Source organism: Microcebus murinus, chromosome 19 (assembly GCF_040939455.1).
Source record: "Microcebus murinus isolate Inina chromosome 19, M.murinus_Inina_mat1.0, whole genome shotgun sequence".
Classification (NCBI taxonomy): domain Eukaryota; kingdom Metazoa; phylum Chordata; class Mammalia; order Primates; family Cheirogaleidae; genus Microcebus; species Microcebus murinus.
In genome coordinates, this window is record NC_134122.1 from 44,006,677 (window position 1) to 44,034,600 (window position 27,924).

Here is a 27,924-nt window from a genome sequence, read left to right on the forward strand (position 1 = left end):
CTGCCTGATCTAATAACAACGTCTAATCACATAGATGCTAAACAAGCACGGGGACGAGGAGCTTCTGGCCTGTTATGGGGCGCAGTGGACTTGGGAGACAACCAAGGTTTCTTAGGAAGAGCACTCTGGGTCCGAATGGTGCTGGAGCCCGCCGGCTGCCGGTCACCAGGACGCTGCCCTCCTTCTCCAGCTCTTATTAAGGGCGAGGCAATGAGAGGTCAGCAGAGCAGCTGTCATAAATGGCATTGGACAAGGCAGTGCAGAATAAACAGCAGAGAGATAAGCCCGACCCGTCCTCGGTAGGACTCTCCACACTGCCCACTGTGCCATTAGCGGCACTGTCCCCAGTGCCAAGACAGGCGGGCACAGAGTGCCTAGTCCTAGCCGGCCACCCCAGACACTCCCTAACCGTTCCTCTGGCCTTGCAGATAGTCCAAAATCTTAATCGACAGGAAAAAACTGTTCAAAAGTCTACAGAGTTGCTTTTACGTGGCCCTCACCGAGTGTGAAGCTAACTCCTCTTCTGACTGCTGGGTCAGATATTCAGGTTAATCAAACGGAACCGCCAAGCTGCCCAGTGGGACAAGAGTGGAGAACAAAACCCCACACCCTCTGTGTTTACACCGTCATCAACCTGACGTGAAATGACATCATTTTCACTTGAGTCTTACTGCAGCTGTACTGAACTGGCAGACCACACCACAGAGGACAAAAAGGCAGGTCAGAGATTCCATGGCTGGGCCACAGGAACACATTCCCATAAACTGGGTGGCTCAAAGCAACAGAAATGTATCCTCCTACAGTTCTGGAGGCTAGAAGTCCAAGATCAAGGTGTTGGCAAGGCCAGGTTCCCTCTGAAGGCCCTAGGGTAGGAGCTTTCCTTGTCTTTTCCTGGCATCTGGTGGCCCCTGGCAACTTCTGATGTTCCTTGATTTGGAGCCCCTCACTCCAATCTCTGCTTCCGTCTTCACATGACTCACGTCTCTGTGTGTCTCTGTGTCATGTCCTCTTCTTAAGAGGATACCAGCCATTGGTTTTAGGTCCTGCTCTAATCCTTATCTTAATCACATGTGCAAAGACACAATTTCCAAATAAACTTACACTCTGAAGCTCAGTTGCATATGAATCTGGGGGGTGCACTATACAACTCAGGACTGTGACCGTGAGTCTGTGCTCACCACTACAAAGAATCAGATTTACTTATTTTTATTGTTCTTTGTTACACCTGTCAGAAACTCCTCTCTGAGAATCACGTGGTGTTTCGTGGCCTTATAGTGACGGGAACATGAACTGAGAACAGCCTACACGACAGGATTTATAACCTATACCCGCTTCAATTTCCTCATTTGTAGTAAGTAATTTGTCCAAAGTCATTAAGTGGCTAATTAGCAATGAAAATAAGATTGCAAATCAATCATTCAATCATTCATTTATTGAAACCTTACAGTGGCAGGCATTGCACTAAAGAAGTGACGAAGTGAGTCGAACATGACCCCCGATTTCTATCCAGTGTAGGGACAAAACTAACAGCAGCAAACACGATGATCAATTCAAGGTGCTAAAGGGTGGAGGGGCCAAAGAAGAGGAGATGATCGATTCTTCTTGGGGTCGGGGGTGAAGGGGAGGTTATGAGCCTGGGAAAATGAAGTCTGTGTCTCACTGGTCACCCGGTAGACAGGTGCCTCAAGGACATTACAGCAGCCTGTTCACAGCTGCCGAAACTTGGAAGCAACCAAGATGTGCTTCAGTAGGTGAACGGATACATAAATTTTGGTATATGCAGATAAGGGAGTATCATTCAGTGCTAAAAAGAAATGAGCTGTCAAGGCATGAAAAGACATAGGGGAAACTTAAATGCATCTTCCTAAGTGAAAGCAGCCAGTCTGAAAAGGACTGAGGGGACACCCCTCCCAACACCCTATCTTGCATAAGGTCTGGGGGGGGGCGACCCTGAGACAACCCCAGGCACGCCAACCAGGCAGGAGGCATGCTTCCATGAGAGCCGAGTTACAGGGAAATTAGAAGAGTCACCCTTTTCCTCACCCCTGCGCGTGTGGATTGAGATTTGTATCAGCCCTGTCCACTCTGCCCCATGGGTCCCAGGTGGCTTCCCTGCAGGACACCCAGCCTCCTGTCTCTGTGCCTCCTCTCTCGCTGTTTGCCACTCCCTTCGCTTTTGTATTCACAGAGTCTTCAGTTTCCTTTGATTCTGAGGCTTTTGCACAACTCTCTGGTCGCGGCCACCTGGCCTTTGCATCTCATCCCGCTCTGTGTGGCTCGCTAGCTGGTTGTCGTGCCTCTTTGATGGCTTATTCCTTCAGAACGGCTGCCACTGATCCTCGGGCGGCCAGGGCACCTTCAAGTTAATCACTCGACTGAGCCCCACAGAACCGAGCAGGACCTGGGAGACAGACAGACACAGGTTTCCTCTCTGAACAAAACCGGCACTTGCTCTCCTTGGAAGGGATCAAGTTAAACAGCTACTTGACTTTTCATGTAGGGAGTTAATTAGCAAGCAGGTGAGACTGCTTATAGGAGGCAAGAAAAAGCAGAGGCTCAGCAGAAAGCTGTTAGGTTTATTATTTTGAAAAATCCTATCAGTGGTTAAAATGTAATGGCTGGGATATTTCTTTCGAAATGTCAAATGCAATTACAAGAGGCTTTAACAAATTGATCCCAACTTCTCCCATGTGATATTAAAAGTTAAGTAATGCTAGTCCAGCTGGGTTGGCTGCCTGAGTTTATTCTTAGGGGCTCAGAACTTGTCTACTTTCATGCTTTTGCTTCCACTATTGGATTTATTCCACTCCTCCCTGGTTTATCACCCCAGCCCATCCTGTTAAAAGCCTACTCTACTCAGCTTCAAGGTTTCACCTGGAGGCTACCAACCTCTCAAAGCTTTCCTGAGCTGGCTCACCACCTTGGCGCTGGGACCCGACCACTTCCCTTTAATTTCTATGACACTTCCAGGCTGCTTCTTGTCCTCAATGCATTAGTCTGTGTCATCTGGTAGGCAAATAATGTGAACATGTCTTTTCTCCCTGTCTAGATTTCCAGCTCTTTTTAGGGCAGGGAGCTTGTTAGATTCATTTATGTATTTCCAGAGCAACTAGCAAAGGGTTTTACATTCAACAGACGAGGCGTCCTCAAACTACAGCCCGCAGGCCACATGCGACCCGCCAAGGACATTTATCTGGCCCGCTGCTTGTTTTTGCCGCCGCTGCTTGTCCTGCTTAGCAGCCAACTCATCCCGGGCCCACAGTGCGCATGTGTGGAATGTGCACCACACTCTCCAACGGTCTGAGGGACAGTGAACTGGCTCCCTGTTTAAAAAGTTTGAGGACCCCTGCAATAGTCATTCAATTAATTGAATTGAATGCCAAAAGCCATACAAAACAACAGTATCAACTCCACTCTCTCGCCGAGTCAATACCATGGAGCAAAAATAATAAACCTAGAGGTTCAAATATCATCAGCCACAAGAGTTCCAGATCTCAACAGGTTTCTTGGAGGGTGCTATGATTTGAATGTGTGTCCCCCCCAAGATTCACGTTGAAACTTGATCACCATTGGGGTGGCATTAGGGGGGTGGGGCCTTTGGGGGAAGTGATTGAGTCGTGAGGGCTCAGGAATGGGTTAGTGCCTTATGAAAGGGCTGCCGGGAACTAGCTTAGGCCCACGTTTGCCCTTCCACGACCTGTCTGCCACGTGAGGACACAGCCAGAAGGCCCTTGCCAGACACCAAACACCAGCACCTTGATCTCAGACTTCCCAGCCTCTAGAACCACGAGAAATCAATTTCTGTGGTCTATAAATTACCCAGGCCCAGGTAATGTGTTATAGCAGCACAAACAGACCAACACAAAGGGTGTTTATTTCCAAATGGAATCAACCAACTTTTTCTAATTATATGTTCATTATAAAAATATTCAAACACCATACAAAAAAATAAAATTAAAATCACCAATAAGTTATTTCAGTTAAAATAAATAAGATTTTTGTTTATATTCTGACTTCGTTTCATGAAAAAATATACATAGTAGCTACAATTTTAAGACTACTTTAAAAATTAATACTTAGTGGAAGGATTTTGGATTGTTGGAAGCCTAGAGTAGAATGGGATAACCGGAATATTTGTTTAGCTTCTTTTAGTTAGTAGCAACCATATCTGCAAAAATCTATGGAGTTGTAAGGCTGGAATATATGCCAAGACCGACCAGGCCAGCAGCCTGTTGGAGCATGTTTCAATTTCTCTGCAACAGCCAGGACAAATGACCGTTCGGGCTCTGTCCCCAGCATGCTCCTAACATGGTCTGGGGACAACAGGCTGGTGAGATGATATTCACACGGTGGTGTCCACTGGAGGTGGGGCCGTGTTCAGAGGTCAACGAGACCTTGCCCCACTGTTCCCCAGCCCTGCCCTCCGGAATCCTGATGCTTCTTTAGTTCAAAGCTCTTCCAGCACATGTTCATTCTGTGAATTTCCCTATAACTGCACAATCAAGCCACCTGCTGCTTTGGACTTGAGCTGGTTTCTGTTGCTTGGAATGGACACAAAGCTTTCTTAAACTGAGATTGGGCGGTTGGTCGCTACATTAGCGACCGGTCCCTCCACACATCCATCTATCTGTGTGGACATTGGTCTGGCTGCTGGTTACAGGGTCTGCCCCCAGGATCCTGGGCACAGCTGTGATTTGCCCTTTGCTTGGCCATGGAGCCAGGAGATGACTTCTGGACATCCAAAGTCCACCATGCACAGAAACAGCAACAAAATATGTACTATGCCTTCTTCACAAACATCTACTATGACCTAATAATCTATTAGATTATTTTGCCCCATATATCCATGAGTGAGTTGGGTAGATTTCCAACCTACCTCTTCTTATGGGATATTTCAGACATATAATACCATTTAGAGAATAATATAACTAACACACTGATCTATCTGCCACCCAGCTTGTGAAATCAAACAAATGATTGATGTTTCCTGGGTACCTCTTCCTAATTGTGTGCCCCCCACCCCCCAGTAACTGCTATTCTGAATATGGATTATCATTCCTACATGACTTGATACCTTTTCAAACATACAGGCATACCTCAGAGATACTGCAGGCTTGGTTCAGTGACTCACACAATTTTTTAAATTTCCTAGTTAATATAAAAGTTATATTAATATTTATACTACACTGTAGTCTATTAAGTGTGCAATAACATGTATAAAAATGTACATACCTTAACTAAAAATACTGTATTGCTAAAAAATGTTAATGATCATCTGAGCCTTCAGTGAGTCATAATCGTTTTGCTTGTGGAAGGTCTTGTCTGCGTGTTGGTGGCTGCTGACAGATCAGGGTGGTGGCTGCTAAAGGCTGGGGGAGCTGTGGAAACTCCGTAAAATAAGACAATGAAGTTTCCTGCACTGATTGACTCTCCCTTTCACAAAAGATTTCTCCGTAGTATGCAATGCTGTTTGACAGCATTTTACCCTCACTAGAACTTCTTTCAAAATTAAAGTCGATCCTCTCAAACCCTGCTACTGCTTTATCAAATAAATTTCTGGAATATTCTAAATCCTTTATTGTCATTTCAACAATGTCCACAGTATCTTCAGCAGAAGTAGGTTTCATCCCAAGAGACCACATTCTTTATTCATCTGTAAAAAGCAACCCTAAACCTGTTCAAAAGTTTCATCATGAGATTGCAGCAGTTCAGTCACAACTTCGGGCTCCATGTCTAATTCTAGTTCTCTTGCTATTGCCACAACATCTGCAGCTACTTCTTCTCTGGAAGTCTTGAATGCCTCAAAGTGATCCAGGCGGGTTAGAATCAGCTTCTTCCAATTTCCCATTAATGTTGATATTTGACCTCCTCCCATGAATCATGAATGTTTTTAATGACATATAGAATGGTGAATCCTTTCCAGAGGGTTTTCAAAACACTTTGCCTAGATCCATCAGAGGAATCACTACCTATGACAGCTATAGCCTTATAAAATATATTTCTTAAATAATAAGGCTTGAAAGTCAAAATTTCTCCTTGATCCATGGCTGCAGAGTGGATGTTGTGTTAGCAGGCATGGAAACAATGTTCATCTCCTGTACATCTCCATCAGAGCTCTTGGCTGACTAGGTGCATTATCAATGAGCAGTAATATTTTGAAAGGAATCTTTTTTTCTGAGCAGTAGGTCTCAAAAGTAGGCTTAAAATATTCAGTAACCATACCATAAACAGAGGTGCCATCATCCAGGCTTTGTTGTTCCATTTACAGCACACAGGTGGACTAGATTTAGCATAATTCATAAAAGCCCTAGGATTTTCAGAATGGTCAATGAGCACTGGCTTCAACTTAAAGTCACCAGCTATATTAGCCCCTAAAAAGAGAGTCAGCCTGTCCTTTGAAGCCCGCCATCAACTTCTTCTCTAGCTATGAAAGTCCTAGATGACATCTTCCAATAGAAGGCTGTTTCGTCTACACTGAAAATCTGTTGTTTAGTGAAGCCATCTTCATCAATGATCTTAGCCAGATCTTCTGGATAACTCGTTGCAACCTCTCCATCAGCACGTGCTGCACTTTTATAGTATGGAGACGGCTTCTTTCATTAAACTTGAACTTTCCTTCTGCAGTTTCCTCACCTTTCTCAGCCTTCATAGAATTGAAGAGAGTTAGGGTCTTGCTCTGGATTAGGCTTTGACTTAAGGGAATGTTGGGGCTGGTTTGATCTTCTATCCAGACCACTAACACTTTCTGCATATCAGCACTAAGGCTGTTTTGTTTTCTTATCATTTGTGTGTTCACTGAAGTATCACTTTCAATTTCCTTCAAGAACTTTTCCATTGCATTCACAACTTGGCTGTCTGGTACAAGATGCCTCGCTTTCAACCTCTCTCAGCTTTTGACATGCCTTTCTCGCTAAGTTTAATCATTTCTAGCTTTTGATTTAAAGTGAGAGTCATGTGACTCTTCCTTCTCTTAAACACTTAGAAACCATTATAGGGTTATTAATTGGCCTAATTTCAATATCGCTGTGTCTCAGGGAGTAGGGAGGCCTGAGGGGAGGGAGAGATGGGGAATGGCTGGTTGGTGGAGCTGTCAGCACACACAACATTTATCAATTAAGGTCACCAAGTTATGTGAGCACAGTTCGTGGCACCACCAAAACAACTGCAATAGTAACATCAAAGAACACTGATCACAGATCACCATGATAGATACAATAATCAAAAAAAAGTCTGGAACATTGGGAGAATTATAAGAACATGACACAGAAGCATGAAGTGAGAAAATGCTGTTGGAAAAATGATGCCAACAGACCTGCTTGATGCAGTTGTCACGACCTTCAATTATAAAGAACACACTATCCATGAAGCACAATAAAGCAAAGTGTAATGATACAAGGTAGGCCTGGGTGTGTATATATCTATCTATCTATCTCTAAATAATACATAGAATTATTTTTCTTATTAAAAAATATCTGCAATGGTATAATATATGTATTCTCCTGAACTGTTTTCCTGAGATTTATCCAGCTTAATGCAAATGGTCTTCTACTGTGTTTATTTACCTCTCTTTATCCTTTCTCCTGTTGATGGACAGTTAGTTATTTCCAATATTTTGTTTTGTACAATGATTTTTTTTTGTTTTGCTTTTTGAAACACGGTCTTGCTCTGTCTCCCAGGCTAGAGTGCAGTGGCATCATCACAGCTCACTGCAACCTCAAACTCCTGAGGTCCAGCAATCCTCCTGCCTCAGCCTTCCAAAGAGCCGGGACTACAGCTGTGTACCACCACAACCAGCTAATTTTTCTACTTTTTGTAGACATAGGGTCTTTCTCTTGCTCAGGCTGGTCTTGAATTACTTGCCTCAAGTGATCTTCCCGCCTTGGCCTTCTAATGTGCTAGGATTACAGGCATGAGCCATGTGCCCAGCCTGTACAATGATGTTATGTTATTTGAATAGGAATTTCTATAGGGTAGATACTAGAATTAGAGTTGGTGGGTATAAATTACATACATCTTCATTTTTACTCTTCTCTGTCTTTTTAAATAGGATAAGAGTAACTTCCATTCCTCATTGACAGGGAAAACCGTCAGGTGCTGGGATGCAGCCCCTCACCGCCTCCCCGCTGCTCCACATGGCTGCAAGCCATGGCAGGTGCCCGCTTCTGGGGCCCAACGCCCGCTGCTTGATGCTTGGCTGCCTGCTCCTGTTCTCTGGCTGCGCATCTTGATTGGATACTTTTTGAATGCCACTGTTGCTGATTAGATGTTAAAGCTTGTTGCTGATTGGATGTTAAAGCTTGTTGCTGATTGGATGTTAAAGCTTGTTGCTGATTGGATGTTAAAGCTTGTTGCTGATTGGATGCTTTTTGAGTCCTACCAAGGGTATAAAAACTGGAGGAGAACAAGGAAGTGGGGTTAGAAGTCAGAAGTTGGCTGAGCCTACTGGAGGAATAAAGACTGTTCTCCAGCTCTTCTTGTGCCGCTTGGTTCTTTCCCCGGTCAAGAGCTATAACACTAGCTGTACACTTTCCGGAACATCATAACTTCACATGAACCAAACACATGCTCACAAAAGAGGCTAGTAATGTTTATTCAAGATATTTAAGAATTCCCTTGTGAGACCATTTCAGAAAGATTCATAAATCATCAGCACCTAACACTGTCAGATACACACCTTCAAAGTACCATAAATACTTGAAACTTTGCTGCTGAAAACAGCAACCTGTGGCTCAACTACTATACCACTATACTATAATCAAGACCAACAGCCCAATAATGCCACTGTCTCATCACTTAGCAGACACCCCCATCAAAGCTGAGCACCCAAAGCCAGGTATTTTGTATGGCTCAGTAATTCTGATGCAAGCAGATGGTCTATAGTGCCAAATCGTGAGACAGTAATTTGAGGCCCCTGCAACAGGGTTGGCCTGTCATGATAGGCCAGTATGATGGCCTAAGCGGCTGTGGCAATAACCAGAAGGCCACCCAGGGGAGCGTAGATGCAGCTCAGAACAGCCAAGATGCACGGCCCTCAGACTCAAGAGACATGTGCAATGGAAGAGGAATTCTGAAACACCGTGTAGCTGGAGTTAAAAAGAATTAACTGGGAGGCTATAGGTTAAGACTCCATTGCATGAAGCTCCTACCTGAACAAACCCAAACCCAGCTCAATGTCAACAGTAAACAAAACTTAACCAATCAGAACCTGCCAACTAACCTCTAACTAGGAACTTTGCACTTTAACCAATCACATGTATTTTCTTTATCTTGCTTCCAAGAACACCTTGTAAATTTCCCCTCGTGCCCCTTGGCGCAGCCCTGAACCACTTGCAGGTGGGTGAGGTGCCAGGACACTTGCCTCTAATCCTACTTCTGATTCCTTGCATGACTTTGAGCACATTTCTGTCTCTGTGCATTTTAGTCTTCCCATTCGTAACAATTTGTCATCTTCACGCCCCAAAATGCTTGGAATGAAGAAAGATGCCTCAGGTAGGAACAAAACCAGTAACACAACTTAGAAATTCACAGAATATTAGACATTGTCACCTGCCTTTGTTGAGATTAGGTAACAACTTAATGGCTTGATCCTGAAAAAAAACAAACAACAAACAAAAACACCAAAAGCAAAAGGAAGAACACAGTCACGTAGCTTTCTTTCTGGATGAGAAGAACGTATAAGCCCAGATGACTACTCAAAGGCAACTGTTTTCAAAAGAGGAAGGGAGAGCTGATGTCGAAGTCTGACACTGTTGATCACTTGTTACACATATTCAAAGGCTCTCTCCAAGGTGGTTGTTCAGACTTTGCAGACAGGCTGATTTGTGTTGCTCAAGTATGCCACGCATGGAAGAGAATATTTTGGCAGCAGTGAAAAACAAAAAAGGACATGTTAAATAAGCCTGAACATTAACTGAATATTTTCTAGGAATAAAGATGAAGAGTCTGACATGGATGGTTTTTTTTTTTTTTTCTCATGTGCTGACAGCCTGATACTGCGAACACCATGGCTGTGGACCCTGCAACGTGGTGGTTCACAGCGACTTGTCCCTGAGTGGCAGAGGTGCTGGTGGAGCACACTGGCTAGGGGAGGCAGCAGGGAGAAATCTCAGTTCTTCCCAGCAGCCATAAAAGCCACAGATGATGAGATCTGACCTCCATGCCAGCACCTCTACATGAAGCACCTGGGATGACAAAACTCCTCTTGTACCTACCATATGGCTGGACGGTGGTGGGAACCCTCTGAGCAAGACAGCTGGCCAGGGAGGCTGGCTTTGGTTCTTTCTGCTTTTAACCTGAAGCCAACTGGTTGTGAGTGAAGAAGCACGTGGGCTGGGAAGAGTCCAACCAGGATAAGGCAAAAAAAAAAAAAAAAAAAGGCAAGAAAAATGTACACAGGGTCCAGGTCATGGCAAAGTCTCTGTGAGCAAACAGGAAAGGATATAAAGACCAGGATCCTAATTGGAGAAGAAAAATAAGCTCTGGTCTAATAAAAGGGTCATCATGGTAGGGCATGGGAGGCTTCAAAACCAGACAGGGCTGAGACTGGGGTCCTAGACAATGGCACGACTAGTCCCATGGGTCACTAACGAGACCCTATTGCTCTAGGAAGGGTGAAGGATCAGCCGGTCTCAAGACTACCCTTCACCCCGACACTGGAAGGACCCACCCTCTGAAAAGCTCCCCCACTCGATGCCCCTGTGGAGGGAGTGAGGCTGCCTAGAGCTATTCCTTCTCTGAGGCCAGCAGGCGCTAGAGGAAGGTGACACAGAACCAGGCAGGGAGCCGAGTCACGGCACATGCAGGAAACATACCCTAGCATGGCATCGCCAATGAACCGAGTACTAGAGGTAGAAGAGTCTGCAAACCACAGTTCCCGTGGTTTCAAAGCATGACGTTTTAAGCATCTAGAAGTTAGGCCCCTTCTAAAATAAATAAAACAAACGCAGCTTCCCTGATCGCAGTACTTTTAATATCTGTTGACTCCGAAGCTATAACGTGACAAAGCTGTTAACAGGCTTAGATTCATTTTTATTTTATTAATCCCCAAGGTGTCTATGTGTACTTGCAAATTAGCGGCATACAAACACGTGGTGGCATGTGTGTTCGGTCTGCACAGGGTTCCTGGTGGGGACCTGGATGCTAAGACCCCTTGCGGTGACTCCTTCCGGTCACTGACAGGTGAGCCCGGACTAGGATGGGGAGAACCTGGCTCTCTCTGATGACAGAGCATCGTGGTGACAAATGGGTTGTTGTTTCCGTCGCGGTGCTTTCTTGCACCTGACCGGCTGCCGCTAGCCAGAGACATCGTGCTGCCTCGAGGGGAACCAGGCTTATTAAGGCGGGAACAGAAAGACAAAAAGGTACTCTGCTTTTTACTTCCTAAGTGGGTTCTGAATGCCGTCCTCAGGAACGAGTTTTGAATGCCAAAGCTTTGGATTTATTTGAGGAAGGCTCTCTGGGGTCTCAGCAAGGGAGCAGCCCGAAGGCACCTAGAAAGAGAACCGGGAGAGGCCAGGCTTGAGCTGTGCCCGGGCACCTGCGTTGTGCAGGAGGTGACAACACAGGGGCCGGCGGTGAGGCCTGAGATGAGGGCTGCGGGAGCCCTGAATAGAGGAGAGTGGCTGGCGCTGGGGAGCAGGCCTGCTGTGTTTCTGTCACCGGGGGGCCCAGGCCTGTGGCAAGCCTCGGCCACGCACGCTGCGGCCTCTCACCAGAGACGTGCCCGTCGCTGCAGGTCCTCCAGCAGGACGCCTGCCTCTGCCACGAGATGTTGCTGAGCCGACTACGCACGTCTCATTCAAACCGCCCTGTGTGACACTCTCACATCTAAGACCGAGCTCTGATGAACCCCGAGCCCCGGGTGGGGTCCCCGGCACTCAGAGGCGGTGGCATGTGGATGTCCCAGCATTGTACTTCTGCGCCTGGGAGGGGCACATCTGAACTGGATTCTGGGACTCCATTTCCTCGTAAGTGCATTGTGGGTCTTTTTTCTTTTTCCCTTTCAGAGGCCATATAATGCAACAGAAAAAAATGTGGCATTCGAGGTAGTAGCCCTGCGTTCCTATCCTGGCTCTGCCATGTGCCCTGGCCAAATTGTACTTCCTAGAACCTCAGCCTGCTCATTTAAGAATGGGGTAAAGATCGCTGCCTCCTAGCGTTTCTGTAAAGATCAAGTGGACAGGGTACACAAATGCTTTTGGCAAACTGCAAAATGCTAATCAAATGTCGGTGATTGCTCCTTTGAAAATCTAAGCACAGCCTGTAAAATAGTTGGAATATAAATTAAGCAGACATAGCTGGAGTGGTAGTTTCAGGTAATGCTCACGTGTCCTGTTTAAAAAACAAAACACCAGGCCGGGCACGGTGGCTCACGCCTGTAATCCTAGCTCTCTGGGAGGCCGAGGCGGGCGGATTGCTCAAGGTCAGGAGTTCGAAACCAGCCTGAGCAAGAGCGAGACCCCGTCTCTACTATAAATAGAAAGAAATTAATTGGCCAACTAATATATACAAAAAATTAGCTGGGCATGGTGGCGAATGCCTGTAGTCCCAGCTACTTGGGAGGCTGAGGCAGGAGGATTGCTTGAGCCAGGAGTTTGAGGTTGCTGTGAGCTAGGCTGATGCCACAGCACTCACTCTAGCCTGGGCAACAAAGCGAGACTCTGTCTCAAAAAAACAAAACAAAACAAAACAAAACAAAACACTGCCTAAAAATTCCTCTGACTACTTCTTTCAGTCAAAGGCTGATGGGATGGGAGATGCTTTCTATTAAAGAACTAGAATGAGTGAAAGAAGGATGAGGTGGAAGCCTATGTTTGAACATAGAACTTTAAATGCATCAGGACGCTGCAGGTGCTTGGCCAGACGCCTGCCCTTAACCCTGGCCAGGGAGGCACTTTTGAACCATCTGACGGTGGAGGGAGGCAGCGCGGTGGGCGGCTGACGCCAGGTGCAGGTGAGCTGGGCCTGGTGAGCTGACCCCGGCCCCGACGGGCACGCCCGGTCTGGCATGAACTAGGGCAGACCCCCACAAAGGAGCCCGGGCCAACAGGCCGAGATGGCTGCTCCCCTCTGTTTGGCCAAGAAGGGCCTCAAGGACCCAAGCTCCTGCCCGCTCACCTTGCCAGCTCATCTTCTGACGCTCCCGGGCTCCCTGGTAAGCACCAGCTGCTGAACCGCTGCTTCTTCCTCTCCCCCAGGTGGCAGGGACAGGAGAGGGGCGAGAGGGGCGAGTGCAGGGCCCGGAGCCCGGCTTTACCAGCTGTGTAACGTAAGCACTTGGCTGACCTTCTCACTTTCTTCCGTTGCAAAATGGGGAGAGGAATAGTTGTTTTGGTTTCCTATTGCTGCTGCAACAAATTTCCACAAACTTATAGCTTAAAGCAATACATACGTATTATATTACAGTTCTAGAGTTCAAAAGTCCAAAATGGGTCTCACGGGGCTAAAATCCAGGTGCTGGGGAGAGTCCGTAGCCTCTGCCTTTTCCAGTTTCTGGAGGCCGCCTGCATTCCTGGGCTCACAGCCCCTCTTGCATTTCCAAAGCCAGCAGTGTGGCATCTTCCAGTCTCTTCTCCCGACGTTCCTGTCCCCCTCTTACAAGAACCCCTCTGATGCTCTGGGCACACCTGAAAATCCAGGATCATCTCCCCATCTCCAGACTCTTCCCTTAATCCCGCCTGCAGATCCCGGTTGCCGTGTGACATACCCACAGGTTCCAAGGACAAGGGTGTGGCCATCCTTGCGGGATCATTATTCTTCCTACCACAGCAGTTGTCAGGAATAAGCAGTTCAGTACCATCTAAGACACTTAGAGCCTGGCCTGTAGTGAGCTCTTAGTCAATGTTAGCCACCGTTGTTGTTGTTGTTATTATTATTTGCTCGAATGGAATTCTCACTGGCTCTGCCCCAACCCTTTCATCTGGCTAAACTCTGAGGCCTCCTCCCAGAAGCCCCTCCTGACCTTCTGGGCTGGGCTTGCTGTCTTGCTGTGTTCAGGCGGGACCTGTCCTTAAGCCTGTGTCATGTTATAATCATCTGTCTCCCTCACCAGAGAGCAAATTCTCATGAGCAGGGATGGTCTGTCCCTCATCTCTGTATTCCTACCCCCGGCACAAGGCCACGGAGCAGTCTGACATCTCGCCCATGACTAACGGGTGAACGTAGGTCCGAGCTCCTCCAGGGCACCCAGAACTTTTGAGCCGCTCTGTGGCTGCCTGTGGGAAGGAGCAGAGGTGCAGAAGTCTGCATCCGGGTCACCGTGCTCTGAGCAGAGGCAGTTCTTTAGGGTCGTAGCGGGTGTCCCCTCAGGGGTGGCTCTCTGTCACCATCCAAGCAAGGCAGGGAAGACAGATCCGGGCATTTAGCCTGGTGGGTGCTGCAGCCACATCCTGTCCCAGCCCCATGAGGGGCAGGAGAGGCTGGCAGAGGACACGGGAGCCTGGGGACATGCAGGCAGGTGGAAGGAGATCAGAATGCCAGGAAGAAGGACCCACAGTAATCATCGGGTCAATGCTGCTCAAACCAGGTGGCTGCAAACCTCAAACCCAGACCCCTGGGCCCCACCCCAGACCTGCCTGGAGTCAGAACATCCAGGCAGTGAGGCCCAAGAAGGGGTATTTTAAAAATCTGCCCTCAGTGAATGCAGCCAGGTTTGGGAGCCACCGCTGCATCTACCTTGGATTTCACAGGCGGACTGTGCCACCAGCAAAGGGTTCCCAAGACAGGGGTGTAAAAGCAGAAGGAATGGCCAGTCCGTCATCACACAAAATCACCAAGAACCCACAAGGCTGTCATTGAGGGTGGCCCCGCTACACCATCTAGCCCCCTAGACCTTCACTGGTGAGGGTCTCTAATCCCACCTCTTGGGGCCACCTCCTGGAGAGGTTGAGGATGCGTCAAATGCCCCTGTGGACCAGGGCTCTTCCTCTCTTCTGCCTCCACCTGGCGCTCAGCCGATCCGCAGTCCCGGGGCCCGGCAGCCCCAGGCGCTGGGTTGCTGGCACACACACGGGACAGCCAGGCTGTGGAGAGGTCCACTTTGGGGTGAGAAAGAGCTGTTTCCTGTGTGCTCTTTTGATAAAAGAGTCTCTGTCGAAGTCTACCTGAGCTATGCTACCATGCACTCCTTTGGGGTAATGTAATTTCCTTTGATGCCAGGGATGGGGGGGGGGACAAAATACTCGTCCTGCCAGGAGGGCATAAAAGAACCCGTGGCTCCACCACCGTGTCACCTGCTTCCACTCTGCAGCCCTGGGAGCATCGGCTGCGTTCATCTGGGAGGCCACCTCAGTCTTGGGTCAATGCGCTAAGTAAGTCCTTCCATGGGCGGCCTGCTTACAATGTGCCACACCCTCTCCACGACTGTCCCTGTCTCCCCGCCTTGCTTTTATTTTCTCTCCTACGCGTATTCCATCTTAAGATGTGTATTTATGAATTTACTTATTTAAACTACTTTCAGCTTTCCACCTTTTTGTTATTGGTCTGATTCCTCCACGATGGCGTGCCCTCTGCAGAGGCTTTTTTTTTTTGAGACAGAGTCTCACTTTGTTGCCCAGGCTAGAATGAGTGCCATGGCGTCAGCCTCACTCACAGCAACCTCAAACTCCTGGGCTCAAGCGATCCTCCTGCCTCAGCCTCCCGAGTAGCTGGGACTACAGGCATGCGCCACCATGCCCGGCTGATTTTTTGTATATATATTTTTAGTTGGTCAATTAATTTCTTTCTATTTTTGGTAGAGATGGGGTCTCACTCAGCCTGGTTTCGAACTCCTGACCTTGAGCAATCCGCCCACCTCGGCCTCCCAAAGTGCTAGGATTACAGGCGTGAGCCACCGCGCCCGGCCTGCAGAGGCTTTTTTGCTTCGCCCTCCGTGGCCTGTCTTTGGAACCCCTAGAGCCTGGAAAGTCCGGTGAGGAAAACCAGTAGGAGGGAGGAGGGGACTATGAGGACACCAGACCCCGGGGGCGTTTCTCAGCTGGCAGTGGGGGGCAGAGGAGAACCGGAGGGCGGCTGGGGCAGGCCTGGGTGCTGGGTGGCTCTGCGGGGTGTTGCTTGTGAGTTGCCATGGTTACTGTGAAGCGGGGCCAGGCTGCCCCAAAGCCACCAGAACTTGGGGGTGAGAGGAGGGTGCCCGGGAGGCTTGGGGCAAGACATAAAATGGAGACTCCCCCTCGGACAGAGACGTGCACACACCGAAGGTCAATAAACTATAATTCCCCGACGTGGGCAGGCAGCAAGAGACGGGTGCTAGCAGCGTCTGAGCAAGCCACAAGCATTAGGGGACAAAGGAATCACAAACAAGAGGCAGAGCTGCAACTGCTGGAATGCAGAACGAATGAGTCACCCAGGAAAGCACAGTGGCGGCAGCTTGGCTGTGGTTTAGCAGGGACTGGCCAGCGGAGCAGCTAAGCGAGGGGTATGTGTATGGGGGTCCAGTCTCTTTTAGGGGAGCCCAGCGCATGACAGACCGTGTTAGAAGCAGTATGCATCTTACAGAAGAGTCTTCTGTTCTGTCCCTAACTTCACACCTCTTCTTTGACTCGTGGGTCTCCTTACTTTGCCACCACGCCTTGGATCTCCCGCTGCAATCTTGTTCACCACGTGGCCTCCCCCGAGTACCACCGAGTCCATCCTCCTCCAGGCTGCGCCCAGCCAGACCTCTGCTTAGCTCCGGACACATATGTCCCTTAGGTGTCACCTCCTGACCTGGCAGGCCGTACACCTTCTCTCCACTTGCTCAACTCCACTCACGAGACCAAGGCATGTGACCTCGCCCTGTCCAGGCCCAAGCTATGATAGAAACCCCGGCACCCCCAGACGCCAACCTCTCCCTGCCCCTCTGCTTCTGGTCAGACAGTGGCCCCGACGGAAGCGGGGGCCAGAGCATGCTGGGACGTCGCCAGCTCTCCCTGCCCTCCCTCTCCTGCCTCATAGCTCTGACCTGCCCCACGCAGCAGGCACGCCAGAGGGCCGCGGCCGGCACCCGCTACACCCTGAGTGTGCTGCCCAACTGCCCTGGGGCTCCCACTCGTCACAGAACAGACTCCTCCCTGCGTCACTCAAGAGTCTTCATATCCTGGCTCCGACCAGCCTTCTCCACTCTCTCCCCTGTGCTATTCACGACTCCGAGCCTGGGCACCTACCTGCTGGGCCCTCTGCCCACAAAGCCCTTTCTTGCTTGTCTGGTGTCTGTCACAGCACCAACCCAGGGTAGGGGAGCTGTTTCGCACGTGCACCCCCCTGGGTTATGAGTTCTTCAGAGGGCGTGATTATATCCCATTCATCTTTCTGTCGCCAGAGCCTAAATTACCTGGTGCACATCCTGCAGGTGTTTACCACGTGTGCAGTCGGCGAACGTCTTACAAACATGGTTTGCATACAGTCTTTTACGAACACATCTATTGCTTTCCGCAATACACCTGCATTGAAAGAGTCCCTCCGCTGTGCCCGGCGTTGAGAGGCATGCGGTCTGGAGCACTAGCGCACAGGGAAACTCGAGCAAGGCTGAAAACGCTGGGGAGATCCACCGAGAGGATCAGCAGAACACAGAGATGGCAGATCTCGTGACAAAGAAAATTGCTCTTTCATAAAAACATGCCTGGGTCCAGGTCAGCGATCGACTTCTTTTAGATACTCTTGACTGCAACAAGCCCTAGCACAAGGAGAGCGTCTGGAAAGAAACTGAGTCGTTTGGAAGATTCTGACCTATCAGTGAGCTCAGCGAACCACGAGAAGGCTGCACACACACTCACAGCAGTGTAGACAGGGCATGCACGGAGTGGTATGCCCAGAGAGAGAGCCCCCAAAACACAATTCTGCAAGACCAACCGAGTGGAAGGAAAATGCTAACCTCCCACTGGAAGGTCGACGGGTGTAGCTGTCCAGAGACAGGCAACGGCGGCAGGGACCCAGGCACACAGAGGTGCCAGCGACTCTGTCCCCATCAGATAAAATTCACAGAGGGCAGGAAGTGTGTGACACTGATGGAGGCCAATTTAAGGATCACACACCTGTTCCAGAGAGAATTCAGTGGCCGACGCCACCATCCGTTTCCCTGTATTTACTTTGAGGTCAGCACTTTGGGATTCTTCACTCACGTCTGCCACTGTCCCCCACTGGCCACACTCCATTCCCACCACTGCCCTGGAGCGTCAGGAAGCCCGGCTGTGTGTGCACCCTCGTAACTTCGGCTTTCCCCGTGCACGCCACCAGACACACACGCGTTGTGGACTGAAGTCACGGGGTCTCCCTAACCAGGCTGCAGCCCTCTGTCCTCCGTGCGGCCCCACACGGACCGGGGGGAAACAAGCACACGGGGGCAGCCCCCAGGCTGCAGGCGAGGTTAGCTGGGGCATGGAGAAAACAGAATTTTCCCAGCACTGCCGAAGGGAAACGAAAACCAAAGAGGGCCTGACTCATGCAGGCTTAGTGTGCCACAGGCTCTGGGCTGAGGGAAAGCCCTGCTGGAAATTTCCACGCAGGCTGTGCACGCTGCAGGGACCCCAGGGCCATGGGGCAGGACAGATAGTCCAGAGGAGGACGCTGGCTCTTGGGTATGCTGGGACCCTGGCACAGAGAGGGAGCGACGGGAAGGCGGAGTCCCCTGTGACAGTGGGTCCCAGTGCCAAGGAGGGGGCGCTGCCACCGTACTCAGTCTGTGAGGGCGCTGGGCTGCCGGACCCCAGCAAGGGCGCGTGTAGCGGGAGGACACACAGCCCTTTCCGAGGCTGCTCACGGTCTGCCCCTGGGGGACGGTCAGCAAAGGTGGGCTGCCTGACCTCTGCCCCCTGCCTCTGAGAGCCTGACGCCCTGGGAAGACAGAGTCCCAGCCTGGGGCACGGCCACCCCGGTCTGCTACTCCTGTCCTCGCTTCTGGGCCACAGAGTCCCCCTGGGCCATCGTGGAGAATAAGCCACTCTGGACCTTCGGCACTGCTCTGCTTCCCCCACCCCTGTCCTAGTGTCCTTGCTCCTTCCTTCCCGTTGTCTAATCCCATCTCTCCTACTCGGACCTCACACATGGACACTGTTTTGGTGGAAGTCTCTCCATTTTACATATCTGCGTGACGGAACAGCAGAAGAGGTAAACAAAGTTGAACTTGGATGTTGGGATCATGGGGAACATCTCCTTCTTTTGGAAACTTTTCTGGTGCAGTTGTAGAGGTGCTTGAATAGGAATTTTTGAAAGAATTACGAATGTTTCCCCCTCCCTATGCCTACTGCCCTGCCTCTCTCTATGGTGGCGAGCGGGGAGGGCTGGGAGAGGAGGCCCCACGGCTAGAAACTAGGCAGGAGCACCAGGAGGAAGCCCAGGATGGGGGAGAAAGGCGCGAACACCCAGTTAGTGCCAGTCAGTGCCTGTGGGCTGTGGCCCCACACTGTGCACGTGTTATTGGGGTGGGGGGAGGGGCTGGGGACAGAAATCCCTTGGGCCCCAGAGGGACACTTGTAGCATTTCTGCTATCCCTGGGCGCCCTTCTATGGCTTCATCGTATGAGTGTCCCACTAGAGAGAGCCAGCCCGGCAACCCCGGCAGGACTGGTTTGAGGAATGTATAAGAAGAGGAACAAATCCTCTGGGAAGGAGCACACGCCACCGCCTGGCTTCTTCTCTTCCCTCTCTTCCACACGTCTCAGTTGCTTGCACTTACCATTTGTGCGTGCTCTTCCTTTGCTGGTTAAAAGAAGTTCCCACCACCCACCAAACTCCCAGCCAGAACTCGCCTGGGCGGGCGGGACACTAGCAGTCGCTGCTGTTTTTTTTGCAAATTAGGAAAACCTTGCAGGTATCAGGTGAGGATCAGAGTCCATCACCTGCAGGATGCGTCCAGCCCACACCGGGCAAGGGCAGGCCCTCCCTTCCCCTTGCTGCCCACCAACCTGAGCTCCTTACCCTGCCTGGTCCTCTTAGGTGGGGCTTTCGGGGACTTGCTTGCAGACACCCACAAACCTCAGGGCCATGGAGATGAATAGCTCCTCCGCGGCTCCACATGCCCCCTTCTCACTTCTCCTGGGCACGCAGGGCCCATTCCACAGTAAGTGCCATGGCTTCAACACAGCCACATGTCCCCTATCTGCATGACGCCTGCCATTTTGTCTGCCGGGTTCCAGCAGGAAAACTGATTGCCCACCAGCTACCATTTGACCTAACAAAAGCTCTTTGGCTATTAAAGGGATTTGGAATGCTCCAGCTAGCTTGCTGAATGGATCTCTTTTCAAGTACCCATTGTTTTTCTCTGCAGTCACTTTCTCTTTCAGCAGTTTTTCTTGCCTCTATTTCCTTCCCTAAAATGGAAATTTCATTTTCACTTCTGATCATTTATTCAAGGTCTTTGGCTTATTCTTCATATGGTTTTAACCAGCTACTTAAAGCCTTTCGGTAGTATTATCCTGTAATTAATTTATCTCTTTGTGTTTTTTTTTTTTTTTCTGGTACTCATTTAGCTTTTCTGACTTTCGGTGAAAACATTCTTGCTAATCACTGTTGATGGGACATTTCTGTAGTACTTATGGAGTATTAAAGAAGTTAAATTTTGGTTTCTGGTTTAAGAAAACTGAACAAATAATCCCTTTACCTGAATAATAAAAGACTCCCTGCCTGAGTATGTCTAGAGTGAATAAAAATGCCAAATTACAAAGGAAAATCAGCAAGATCAGATAGTAGTGCATGCTCAGAAAGGTGCTCTGAGAACAATCAGGTAATCTTTTAAAGACATGGTTTCGAAATTCCATTAAGAAAAGGGAAATCTTCTGACACATAATAGGCATTCTCCCCTCTGCAAGCAGAAAATGAGACAAACTAAGAAAAATGTGATAGTGAGATGTGGCTATAAATAATTGAGAACAATTTGTTGGTTACGGACTTTAGTCTCTGGTTCCTCTGTAAGCAGTAGTTGTGTGGTGAGTGTGAGTGTGTGTGTGTGTGTGGGGGGGGCGTTTTATACAATCACTCCTAAATCCCAAGTGTTCCTGTTCTTCTGAGACAGCTCTGGGCACCACATGCCCAGGGACCAGGGTCCATGTTCCCACCTGATGTTCTATAACACCATTTCAAAGAATGCTTTGGGATTTGTGGGGTGTGCTTCAGAGACTGTCACTTTTGCTTTAAAAACTGTAAAATGAACATGGAAAAAGCTTTGTTTCTGCTTTCTCCACTGTCGACTTGCACGAGAAATGTCAAAGGTAATTGCCCAGCCAGTCATGGGACCCCTGGGAACGAGCCTTTTGCTGTGCTGATTAGCCAGCTTCCTTTGGGCAATTTTATATTTTAAGGGGTTATGGGGACTGGAGCTGGGCATGGGTGGAGGGGCCAACAGGAAGTCCATTGTCCTAAATAGTCATTGCAGCCTAATAACCCCATAGTGAAGCTACTCATTCACTAACAAAGCATCACAATAAACCTTGTATAGACAATGACACCTGCTATTTGTGAAGTGCCACGGCCCTCTCTTATCATGACTGATCATTGCCCCAACCCCACACTTCAAAAATAATCCGCAGTTCACATGTGCTCCGTCTTGTTTCTCTGGGCTGGAAAAGGCTTTCCTTTCATCGCCGCAGTTCTTCTCGCAGGAAAGAGCCAGAGCAGAGGCCGGTGAGCCTCCCCTCCCCCGCCGCAGCGACAATCAGGAAAAGGAGTTGCCAACCACAGAGCTTAGGTCCCCTCCCAGCCGCTTTGAGGCATTCGCTGCTGCATTTTGCTGTCCCACTGTGGGAAGCACCACACCTCACTCACTCATGAGCAGACGACAGGACTGACACGTTTAATGGAGAACACAGGAGCAGCCCAGGAGGCCTTTTGCTCTGGCTGAAAGGCCCGGGCCCTGTGCCAGCCTTTTACAGTCCTGGAGGCGACAGGAAGAGAAGCCAGCCGGCAGCCCCGAGGCTGGGGAGACCTGGTGTCTGCGATCCACTTTATCACTCGACCCAACTTCAACGTTTTTAGGTTTCCTAACACCTTAGCCCCAAATGCACGAAATGAAGCAAATCTTTCCAAATGAAGGCGTCTTTTCCAACCACACTCTGTCCCCCCACCTCACCCTCCCGTTATTTCCGAGGCAATTATAAAATGAAGCCCAGGCTGCCCCAATGCAGCCGGGTGCGCGCGCGGCGAGCGCAGCACATTTCAGCACCAGCCTTGGGGACAGACGCCATAAAACAAACCCTCACCCTGTCGTCCACAGTCACCACCGGAACCGCTCCCGAGGCAGGGGTCCCAGGGTGCTGGGGACTCGCGAGGGCTTCCGCAGGCACTCGCCAAACACATTTCCCCAAACAAATGACCACCTAGCCATTCCATGTCCCTCCACTAAGGTCCTCTTCAACGGAGGACGTCCCCGCCGGGAGAACAGCAGCCGCCCTGTGACCTACATATGGAAGGGGGTCGGTCCTTCAGAAGCCTCCGCCTGCCTCGAGCCAGAGAGAGGGGGCCACGCGACCGCGGGGGACCCCCTACGCGTCCCGAGCGGGCTGTCCAAACCTGCGCTCGGGCCTCCCAGGGCTCAGCACGCAGGTCCCGGGAACTCCAGGGAGCCCGCACCTGGCGACGCGGGCCGCGGACGTCCACCTGTGCGGGCGCCGCGGAGGCCGGGCCAGCGACGGGCGGCCGAGACGACCGCCGGTCTTTGTGTCGCGGGCGGCCACCGACAGCGTCAGAACGACACAGGCGCCGGGACCGTGCCTCTAGTTGCAGAGACTTTCTTGCCCGACTTTCGCTGTTGTTTCCGGCTCTCCCCAGCTCGCCGCAGCGAGGGCCGCGGCATTCCCCGCCCGCACACCGGGCCCGGCCGCGGCGCGTCCCTCCCGGGGCAGCGGGGCCCCCGCACCCCGCGGGCGCCCACTTACCGGAGCGGGGCGCGCGGGCTTTGTCTCGGGCGCGGTGCACGCGGGGGGCGGCCGGGCCGAGCAGCGTCGCTCCTCATCGGGGCGCGGGGCTGGGCGGGCGGGTCGGGCTCCCGCGCCCCGGCGTGTGCGGGCTCGCGGTGCCAACGCGCGCCCCGCGCCGCCCCTCCCGCCCGCGGGGTCTCCGCGCTCGGCCCGGCCCCGCCCCGCCCCGGGCCGGGAAAGACCACGCGGGGCCGGGGAGGGGGCCGCGCGCCCGGGTGCGAGTCCCGCCTCCCCGTCCCCTGCCCGGCCCGGGAGCGGGGCCGCCCGCCGCCAGGTGCTGCCGCTCGGCGCCTCGCGTCGTGCGGGGCCCGACGTGGGGAGAGGCCGGCGACCCTGCGACCCTCGCCCCCTTCCCGCCACGTTGGTCGCGCCCACTCCGCGGCAGGGTCTCGCCCAGAGCCGGGAGGGGCCGGGAAATCCCGCCCGCCGCCACGGACGTCACTGGTGCGTCACCGGGGCTCCCGCGCCGGGGCTCCGCGCTCCCGCCCCGCCCGGCCCGCACCCCAGCTCCCGCCCGCGTTGCCCACCCGCAGCCCGGCCCGCGCCCCCCGTTGGGGCAGGAGCGCGCTGCCCGGGCTCGGGGGGCGCGGGGGCTGCGGTCCTCGCGGGCTCCCTCCGAGCGCGCCCGCAGCCCGTCCTCGCCCGGGGCGAGCCCCGCGACAAGCCCCGCGACAGTGCGGCCGCGCGCAGCCCCCCCCCAGCGTCCGTCCGCGGACAGCGCCCGCCGCGGCGGGACGGGAGCGGGAGCGCTTCGTGCCTGCGGGACTCACCCGGCATCGTCGCCGCCGGCGGGGCGGAGGGTACCGATGACGACGTTGCTAAGTGACGGGGACAGGGCCGGGCCGCGGCGCCCCCTGCTTTGGGGGTGACCGCGAGGCGGCGTCGCCTGGACTCCCGCGAGCTGTCCCCGTCCCCGCCGGCCCCCCGCGAGGCGGCGGCCAATCTCCATGTTCGTGAAAGAGCAGGACGCTGCTTCCGCGGGGACAGCTTGGCGACCCCAGTGTTCCCGCGGCGGCTGCCGGCAGGCCGGGCATCGCAGGCTCCGGTGCGGACGCGCGGCTGAGCGCCGTCCTTCTCCCAGCTCGCCGTGAAACCACACAAAGCCCTCGCCACGGAGAAGCGACAGAACACTTGAGGCAGCGTCAGCAAAATCGGTAGAAAAGGAAGCCAGTATCAATCGCCTTTATAAGAACGACAACGACAACAAATCATGACTAACGATTAGGAAGTATTTCCTGAAACTCTGCATTCCTCGCCCACCGTCAGCAACCTTTCCTGACTCGAGAAACACGTGTCTTGGGTCTCTGGTCCTCACTGGTTTGACATTTGCCCCCCCACAAATGTGCATTTGTAACATTTGCCCCCCACAAATGTGCATTTGTGGCATTTGCCCCCCACAAATGTGCATTTGTGGCATTTGCCCCCACAAATGTGCATTTGTGGCATTTGCCCCCCACAAATGTGCATTTGTGGCATTTGCCCCCCACAAATGTGCATTTGTGGCATTTGCCCCCCACAAATGTGCATTTGTGGCATTTGCCCCCCACAAATGTGCATTTGTGGCATTTGCCCCCCACAAATGTGCACCTTCCCGGAGTCCCGGTCAGTGCCCGACTGAATGCAAGTGCACAGACCAGAAAGGCCAGCGCGGGGCCAGCAAACACTCATCGATTTTTCAAAGCTCCCAAGTGCCTACTGAAGGCACAAAATTAAACTATGGTAAAAAATGAGTGAGCCAGTAAATGTCCCCAGCACAGACCTTTATTTTTCAGAGTGAGAAAGATATATGGGTACTGCATGGAAAACACATTTAAACTCCAAAATTGGACTCATTATTTTCACCCCCAAATCTGTTTCTCCTGTATTTGCTGCCTCAATGGCAACCCCCCACAACGTGTTGGTTGAAGCAGAATCTTAGGGTTCCGTTTATCTAAAATCCCAATCTCAATTCCAGTTAATCAATGGCCAGAAATCAATATCTACACTTCCAGAGACCTTGCTTCCTTATTTTATCTCTCTAATTATGACATTATCCATTCAAGATAAGATTATGTCCACTTTAAAGAGGAAGAAGAGGTTCGGTGATTTGTCCAAACCAGTTCCAGAGTGGGTCTCAAGACCAGCAGCGTCAGCATCACTGGAGAACTTGCTAGAAATCAGACTATCAGGAACCAGCCCAGATATGAATCAGAAACTCTGGGGGTGGCGCCCAGCAATCTGTGTTTTTAGCCCTCCCGAGGATTCCAATTCTGTGCATCTGTGGACATCACCCGAGATGGCTGCAATAGCATAACGCTTGGCCCCAGGACCCTGGACATCAGTCCTTTATCCTTGTTCTGAAGTCTACACTGTCCGATGTCAATATAGCCACTACAGATGTCTTACCATTAGTGTTTGCATGATGTATATTTATATCCTTTTAATTTTTAAATCTATCTGCATCTTTATTCTTAAAGTGGGATTCTCTATCCTTGTAGGCAGCATAGAACTGGGTCTTCTTTTTAAAAATTCAGCTTGACAAATGTGTGCTTTTTAACTGGAGTGTTTAGGTCATTTACTTCTGAGGTAATTATGTGGTTGAGTTTAAATGTACCATCTTGCATTTGTTTGTTTTCTGTTTGTCCTATTATTCTTCATTCCTTTTTTCCTGCCTCCTTCTAGATTGACTGAGCGTACTTTAGTGTTCTACTTTATCTCAAGTATTGGCCTTCATATTCTCTTTTTCTCTCTTTCATTCTAGGGTGTATAAAACGCATCTTTAACTTACCATAGTCTGCTTTCTTTCTTTCTTTTTTTTCTTGAGACAGAGCTTGCTTTGTTGCCTGGGCTAGAGTGAGTGCCATGGTGTCAGCCTAGCTCACAGCAACCTCAAACTCCTGGGCTCAAATGACCCTCCTGCCTCAGCCTCCCAAGTAGCTGGGACTACAGGAGCAAGCCACTATGCTGGGCTAATTTTTTGTTTCTATTTTTAGTTGACTGGCTAATTTTTTTTTTCTATTTTTAGTAGAGACGGCATCTTGCTCTTGCTCAGGCTTGTCTCGAACTCCTGACCTCCAGCGATCCTCCCACCTCGGCCTCCCAGAGTGCTAGGATTAGAGGCGTGAGCCACAGCACCCGGCCCATAGTCTACTTTCAAATAACATCATACCACTTCTTATTTACTATCAGATCTTTACAGCTTCCATTTCCCCTCTTTCATTCTTTGTGTTATTTTTGTCATATTTCCCTTTACATATGTAATAAACCCCACAGCACACTGTTTTAAACTGTCAATTTTCTTTTAGACAATTTAGAAATTTTTTAAAAGTCTTTTATATTTACCATTTCCGATGCTCTTCACATCTTTATTTGTGAAAATTCAAATTTCTGACATCATTTCCTTCTGCCTGAAGAACATCTTATGTGTCTTGTAGGTCTCCTGGTGATGAATTATCTCAGTTTTGGTTTATCTGAATAAATATTTTGCTTTCATTTTTGAAGGATTTCAGGTTGATACTTTAAAGAATCTTAAAGATGTCATTCATTGTGCTTGTGTAGTTTCTCTTAAGAAATCTGCAGTATTTTTATCCTGTTCCTTGGCATGTAATGTATCTCTTTTTTCCAAGGCTGCTTATAAGGTTTTCTCTTTGTCACTGTTTTTCAGCAATGTGATTATGAAGTGATTTGATGTGGTCTTCTTTGTTTTTATTCTGCTTGGTGGATCTGTAGGTTTGTAATCTTTATTCAAATGTATCAAATTGGAAATTTTCCACCCATCATTTAGTTAAATATTTTTCTGAGCCTCTTCTTGCCCTTCTCCTCTGGGATTCCAATCACAGATATGATAGGCCATTTGATATTATACCACCAGTCACTGAAGCTCTGTTCATTTTAAAAGATTCTTTATTCTCTGTTTCAGTTTGGACTATTTCTGCTGCTATATCAAGTTCATTAATCATTTCTTCTGAAGTGTCTAATCTGCTGTTGAGCCCAGCCAATTTTCATTTCAGATGTTGTATGTTTACCTCTGGAAGTTCCACTTAGTTTTTTTTAATCTTCCATTTGTCCTCATTAGATTCATGTTTTCCTTTAACCTTTGAGAGTGTTGAGCATATTTATAATAGCTAATTTAATATACTTATATGTGAATTCTGTCATTTTCTTCCTATCTTGTTCAATTCCTATCAACTGAGTTTTCTCCTATTTTAGGTCACATTTCATATTTCTTGGTATATCTAGTAATTTGTGATTGGATGCTAGACATTGTAAATGTATGTTGTCATGTGCCTAGATTTTGTTGTCTTCTTTTACAGAATAGGGACTTTGTTTTGGCAGGTAGTTTCTTATAGATCAGTTTGACCCTTTTGATGGTTGTTTGAAAGGTTTGTAGACATTATTCTAGGACTAGTTTAGCCTTTTTACTAAGGTATGACTCTTCTGGGGTCTCAATTGAATGCTTGTGTCTTCTGTGAACCCATGCCCTCTAGTTGGTTCAAACTCAAAATATCCCAATCTCCTGTGAGCTCCGGGCATTGCTCAGCTTACAGCGCCCTGGAAATTCTTTGTTCAGACCCAGGGAGTCTTATCTTATATAGCTTAGTATTCAGCTTGAGCTTCCAGGGAACCCATGAGGAGGAAACTGGATCTCTTTGGGTAGCAACTTTCTCTATGGTACTCTGTAGCACAAATTCAGTTTCTGAGCCTCTCCCAAACTCTGGTCTCTCTTGCCTCATCTCAGCAAGATTTCTGCACCTTCCTAAGTGTCTCCTTCTGCATTATAGCTATTTGTGAGTACTCACAGGCAGAAAGCTGAGACAGTGATAAGATTCACTTAGTTTGTTCCCCTTCTCTCAGGCATCACATTCCTGTGCTGCCTGTTTTCCACACTGAAAATCAGTTTTCGTATATCATCTCTATGTTCCCAGTCATTTATGTATGATAGCTGGGTAAGTCTGATCTCTTTTTTCCCCAAAGTGGACCAAGGCAGAAGTTCCTATTATATTTTAACCCTCATTTCCCCCTTATGCCCTCTTTCATCTTATGTCTTGACACACTGACCACTT

General features: G+C 50.0%; 1 protein-coding gene across 1 annotated transcript in view; it reads right to left on the reverse strand.

The window, feature by feature from the left end:
- GNG4 (G protein subunit gamma 4) overlaps positions 1–23,008 on the reverse strand; it is a 58,561-nt gene extending 35,553 nt beyond the window's left edge. The window contains exon 1 of the mRNA XM_012738273.2: positions 22,841–23,008. The gene's annotated coding sequence lies outside the window, so the exon portion shown is untranslated. The remainder of the gene's footprint in view (positions 1–22,840) is intronic.
- Between the last annotated feature and the right edge of the window lie 4,916 nt (positions 23,009–27,924).